Source organism: Pongo abelii, chromosome 1 (genome assembly GCF_028885655.2).
Source record: "Pongo abelii isolate AG06213 chromosome 1, NHGRI_mPonAbe1-v2.0_pri, whole genome shotgun sequence".
Taxonomy (NCBI): domain Eukaryota; kingdom Metazoa; phylum Chordata; class Mammalia; order Primates; family Hominidae; genus Pongo; species Pongo abelii.
In genome coordinates, this window is record NC_071985.2 from 45447823 (window position 1) to 45453822 (window position 6000).

The window sequence follows — 6000 nt, forward strand, 5'->3', positions numbered from 1 at the left end:
GGCAAAACCTCGTCTATACTAAAAATACAAAAATTAGCCAGGTGTGGTGGCAGGCACCTGTAATCCCAGTGACTCGGGAGGCTGAGGCAAAAGAATCACTTGAACCTGGGAGGCAGAGGTTGCAGTGAGCTGAGATCACACACTGCATGACGAGTGAGACTCTGTCTCCAAAAAAAAAAAAAATTAGCCAGACGTGGTGGCGGGTGCCTATAATCCCAGCTACTCAAGAGGCTGAGGCAGAAGAATCACTTGAACCCGGGAGGCGGAGGTTGCAGTGAGCCGAGATCGCGCCATTGCATTCCAGCCCAGCCAACAAAATCTAAACTCCATCTTGGGGGGGATAAAAAAAGGAAGGTATTATCACTGTTACCGTCCCATTTCACAGGAGGCAAAACAGAGGCTCGGAGATGTTATGGGACAAAGATTTCTCCTGGCCCTAAATCCTTCTCACTGTGGATGTGTTTTCCTAAGTCTGCCAATTACTACAATAGCAAAATGCCCACTATGGGAATCTCCCACCAGAAGCAATGACGGGGATAAGGGTGCAGGTGGAACGTGGGGTATTTTCCAGAGCCAAGGCAGCACTGAACATCATCCATGACTGACCCTGGCACTCTTGATCACAAAATCTGAGTTGGAGGTGGAAAGCCCTCCCCAAGCAAGTCTAATCCAAGTCATCAAGTCAGCCTCCTAACTTGCCTGATTCCATCCTTGCTCCCCTTGATGCTCTTCACTACTTAGCAGCCCAAGTGATCTCTCTTTTGTACATTTTTTTCACTTATGAAAGTAATTTGGCCGGGTGCTGTGGCTGACACCTAGAATCCCAGCACTTTGAGAGGCCGAGGGCGGGATCATTTGAGGTCAGGAGTTGGAGACCCGCCAAACCAACACGATGAAATGCCGTCTCTACTAAAAATACAAAAAAATTAGCCAGGTGTGGTGGCACACGCCTGTAGTCCCAGTTACTCGGGAGGCTGAGGCAGGAGAATTGCTTGAATTCAGGAGGTGGAGGTTGCGGTGAGCCAAGATCACACCACTGCACTCCAGTCTGGGCGACAGAGTGAGAGTCTATCTCAAAACAAACAAACAAACAAAAGTAATTCACGACCATTGTAGAAAAGTGAAAAAACAAATGGAAGATAAAGAAGGAAATTAAAACCATCCATATGTCCAGTATCCAGAGCTAACCTCTAAATATTCTGATGCATCCTCCCAGATTCTGTCCTTGCGTGTGTGCATGATGGCCATGTGTATACTTACAATTCTCTGTGCAAGATTAAGATTGTACTCTGTAGTTTTATATCCTGATTTTTTAACTTCTTATGTAATTTTCCAGGTTATAAACTGTTCTTTGTTAACCACGTTTTGGGAGGTTTTGGGGGATGGTTTGTATACCCACCTGGTACTAAATTCAGAAAGGACAAAAGGGTCTACAGCAAAAACAATCTTTTCTCCATCCCATCCCTCAGCCACCATTTCCCTCCCTTGGGGCAACTATGATTACCGTTTCTTGTGTCCCAAATAATCTTTTAAAATTATAGAGCAGATCATGTCACTCCCCTACTTAAAACTCTCTGATGGATGCATCGCCTGCAATAAAATCCAGGCTCCTAACCAGTCTTACCAGGCTTTGGCTCTCCTCTGATTTCTCCAGTCTCTCCTCTCCAGCCACATAGCTGTTGCCCCTGTTCTGGCCTCAGGGGGTTTCATTTGCTATTATCTCTGCCTGCAATCCCCTGTCTCCAGGTCTTTATGCAGCTGGCTCCTCATCCTTCAAGGCCTGGGCTGAGCTATCCTCTCCCCCCCGGTGGCCTTCACTGGCCTCCCAATCTAGGGCCACCACTGCCTGACCTACATATGTTTTCTATCACATCACCCTGTGGTATTTCTTTCACATTGCATGTCATAATCTGATAGTCTTGGTTACTTAAAAGTATTTACTGTCTGTCTCCCCACAATAGAAAGAAGCCTCTTTGAAGGCAGGCATGCTGCCTGTCTTGTTCTCCCCTGTTATCCCACTGCATAGCACAGGCCCTGGCACATAGCAGGCGGTCAACAATTTCTGTTGAAGGAATGAATGGGGTGACCGCAGTGCCAGTTGTCATAACTGAAAACTGCCAATTGCAGGATCTCCAACACGAAGGAGCAACCTTCTGGCCATTCTCCCCCATGCCTGGGGTGGAGGTTGGAGGGTCTGAGAAAGGAGGACAGGAGCCTGTAGTCCAAGGCAGTGTGGCTGGGCAGCAGCACCCTGTTCTTCCTCCTGGTTGCTCAGCTCGCCCCTTACCTGTGCTATGCATTTGCAGAGTCCTGAATCAGACAAGGAACTTGTGACAAACCCAAATTCCTAGAAAATCCTCCAACTGCAAGTGGAAAGTTGGAGGTGACACTTTTGCCCCTCACCCCAAATCCCACATCCAGTCTACCCAAGCAGCTGTGCTATTCCAGGTTCCCAAGTGAGCCCAGCAGCAGGAGACACAGACACTACCCAGGGAGCAGGGCTCCTCCTGGGACAGTCCCAGCCCATTCCACCTGACTCTTCCCCTGGGCCCCAGACACCTGACGGGCTCTTTGCTCTGGAAATTCACCCAGCCCCAGAGACACAAATGCACATCCAATCCTGATCCAGCAGCCCAGGCTGAGGACGCTCAAGGGACACCCTTTTGGAAACAATTCCCTCCTGGGACCTGATTTCCATGGAGAGAACACTGCAGTTGAGCCAAGATTGATTTTTAAGAATGAGGAAAGGAGGGAATGAAATGCTTTCACAAAAAGTTGTGAAAGGAGGGAGAAAGGAAGGAAACAAGAAAAAGAAAAAAGACTCGAGAAGATGGCACTAGACAAGGAGTAAGAAGGATATGTTTGATCTGAGGGGCTGGAATCAGGCAAGGGTGGGAGAGAGTACAAGCTCTCCTCCTCTCCAGAAGTGGGCAATATTATAATTGATTAGTTGAGCACAATCGCCAAGTGCTCTTCTGGGCTCTGTACAAGGTCAGTTAAGTAATAATGGCAATAACAGCTAATATTTATCTAGCACTTATTATGTGCCAGGCACTGTTCTCAGTTTCACTTTATTGAGCCTTTTAATCCTCAAGACAACCCCATGAAGCGTTCATATTAACCCTATTTTATGGCTGAGGAAACTGAGGCACAGAGGTTAAGTTAAATTGCCCAGAGTCACACCGCCAGTGGCATCCGGGATCTAACTCCAGCTCCAGGACTCTTAACCACTAGGCTATATTTGGCCCTCAATGATCCAGAGGTAGGTAGGTCCCTATCCTCCTGGAGATCATGCCTTCCAAACCAGTATCCCCCAAACGATCACGACATGCCAATTTCAAAGATGGGTGCATAACTCTGCCCATTTCGCATGCGGGAAAGTCCAAACCCGCGCTGCTCATCGATGGGGAACTGGAATCCAAATGTTCCCCATCCCAGCATCTTGCGAAGCGCTTTCTAATGAAGCACAGTGGAAACAGGGGTCAGCCTCAGGCCCTGACTCGCGACTGCGCCGAGGCGCGGATTACGGAGTCGGGGAGCCGGGGAGCCAGGGATTGGGGGAGCGGGGGAGCCGGAGAGCGGGAGCTATCGGGCTGGCGCCGCGTCGGACGAGTCCGAAAGCAGAACCGCGGTAGGCAGGGAGACCGCCCCAACCCCAGGGCAGAGAGCAGAGGGCAGAGAGCGGCCTGGCTCGACGGAGAGCGCCGCCCGGCTGGAACCGAGCTTGCCTCCCTGGACTGCAAAACGAGCAGAGTTATGCACCCATCTTTGAAACCGGCATGTCGTGATCCTTTGGGGGATACTGGTTTGGAAGGCATGAACTCCGGAAGGTAGGGACCCACCTACTTGGACTGCTGAGAGCCAAGTACAGCCTAGTGGTCAAGAGCCAGCAGCATCGTCTCTGGACGTCTTTGGCCAGACCCCTTCACCAGCGCCAGCGCCGAGGCGTCCTGCCCGGAAATTCCCAGAGAGTCAAAGCAAACTTCCCAGGAAAACTCTTCGGCTTCCTCCAAGCCTCTGTCACCGAGGCGGCTGCCAAGAGCGCCAGCGGAGTCTTTGCAGCTGCCGCGGGCCCTCCAGGGCGGGAGCCGCCGCTCCAGCGCTCGGGGTCCTCCCGGAAAGGTCCAGGGCTGAAGTTCAAAATTCACTTCCCGCCCAGGCCCGGCTCACCGCCCCGCCCGGTACTGTCCGGCAACCCCCAAGTCTCTTGCCCTCTCCAGCTCCAGTTAAGTCCTGGAGCGCCTCCAGCCTGAAGACCCATGCGGGCAGCTGAGCGAATCCCGCGGGCGATCCCTGCGCGCCTGGGGACGGGAAACAGCCAGAGCCGGCGCACACACACAACCTTGTGTGTGCGTGTGTGTTTACGTACGGAACGCGCGGGGTGGGAAAACAATGGCGAGCCGCTGGGAACTGAGCGACTACCCGCTCCGCATCTTCCTACTCCTAGGCGCGATCAGCGTTTGCAGCGGAGTCGGGATGAAAAGGCTCACCTCCGATATCCCAGGGCGGGAGGTGGGGGTAGTAAGAAGCAGCCTGGGGTGGGGGTGGGGGTGAGACAGGAGCAGCCGGAGCAGAAAACAAACAGGATGCGGCGCCGGTCTGGTCCGCTGGGGAACGACCCTGAAACCGTGGCAAGGGGCGCGCGTCTGTCCCCCAGCACCCCACGCAACCATGGTGGAGGAGCTCTGCGCCTCGTCGCAGGCACCTGAGCCCCACGCAGGACGCGCGCAGGTCGCCTCGGCTTCCCGCTGAGAAATCCTTAAACTAGGCGCATAGTCGGGCTGATGAGAAAGACCTAGTCCTCTGCGGTAGGCGAGGAGCGGGTTGGGGGTGCACCCTAAGCTCGACCCGCGTGGTGAACGCGCGCGCGCGCGCACACACACACACATACACACACACACACAGCCACGCACTGCCTTAGAGGCTGCCACCCCTCTCCACAAGGACCCAAGTCGGCCAGGGAGGAGCCGCCACTGCCCAGCGTTGTTGGGGGTAGGTGAGGGTCCGTCCCTCCTCGAAAAACTTTGCACAGGGTGGAAACTCGCAGGGAAGAGAGCCGGTGGGTGCCCAGAAACGTAGGGGCGCAAGTGTCAAACTTCAGAGGGCTGGGGAAATGGGCGCGACGGCGCGATCATGGCGGGGAGGGGTGCACTTACTACTCAGCCAGGCGCCGGGCTCGGGGCTCGGGGCTCGCGGCTCCGCGCTCCTGCTCCTCCTCCGTGCGGTCCTCGCGGCTGGCAGCCTAGGCTTCCCGCTCACATGCCCCCGCGACGCCGCGGGCGGGCCAGGTTGGGGAGGCTGGGCTGGGAGGGGGGCACGCCCCCCGCCGTTGGCCGGGGAGTCGCTGCGGACCCACGGCCACCCTGGGTCCGCGCCCCACTGGGGGCCGCCGTCCCGGGCGGCGAGCTCGGTTCCGGCCGGGCGGCGCCCTCTCCGCCGAGCCAGGCCGCTCTCTGCCCTCTGCCCTCTGCCCTGGGCTTGCGGCCGTCTCCCTGCCTTCCGCGGTCCTGCTCTGCGACTCGTCGGACGCGCAGCCGGCCCGCCCTCCCTGCTCTCCGGCTCTCCCGCTCTCCGGCTCCAAGCTCAGCGCCTCGGCTCGATTCCGAGTCAGGGCCTACGAGGCTGACCGCTGAGCTCTGGGCTCAGACCCGGACTTGCCGGTTCTGGGCCCGGGTTCCAGGACCCGTGCTCACACAGTTCAGTTCCAAGCCGGGACTGGAGAAGGGCGCTCGCGGCTCGCTGCTGCGAGGCGACTGGACAGCCTAAAGGAGAAAGAGGGAGGGAGACCGAGAGCGCGCAGAGGGAGGAGGTAGGGAGGAGGGAGGGAGGGTGGGGACATGCAGAAGAAGGGAGGGACAGAGAGGTTCCTCCTCCTCCCTGCAGCCGGGTCCATCCAGGCATCAACAGCTGGAAACCTCTGTTGGAAAGGGGAAAGCTAAGGTTTACGGGCGGCGGGGAAGGGTGGAGGTGGAGTGAGGGGGTGTAGAGAAGAGAAGAAAG

The 6000-nt window shown here is 55.9% G+C and overlaps 1 protein-coding gene across 2 annotated transcripts in view; it reads right to left on the reverse strand.

The window, feature by feature from the left end:
* SOX13 (SRY-box transcription factor 13) overlaps positions 1–5292 on the reverse strand; it is a 58437-nt gene extending 53145 nt beyond the window's left edge. For both annotated transcript variants that reach the window (XM_009239030.4, XM_009239022.4), the window contains exon 1: positions 5157–5292. The gene's annotated coding sequence lies outside the window, so the exon portion shown is untranslated. The remainder of the gene's footprint in view (positions 1–5156) is intronic.
* Between the last annotated feature and the right edge of the window lie 708 nt (positions 5293–6000).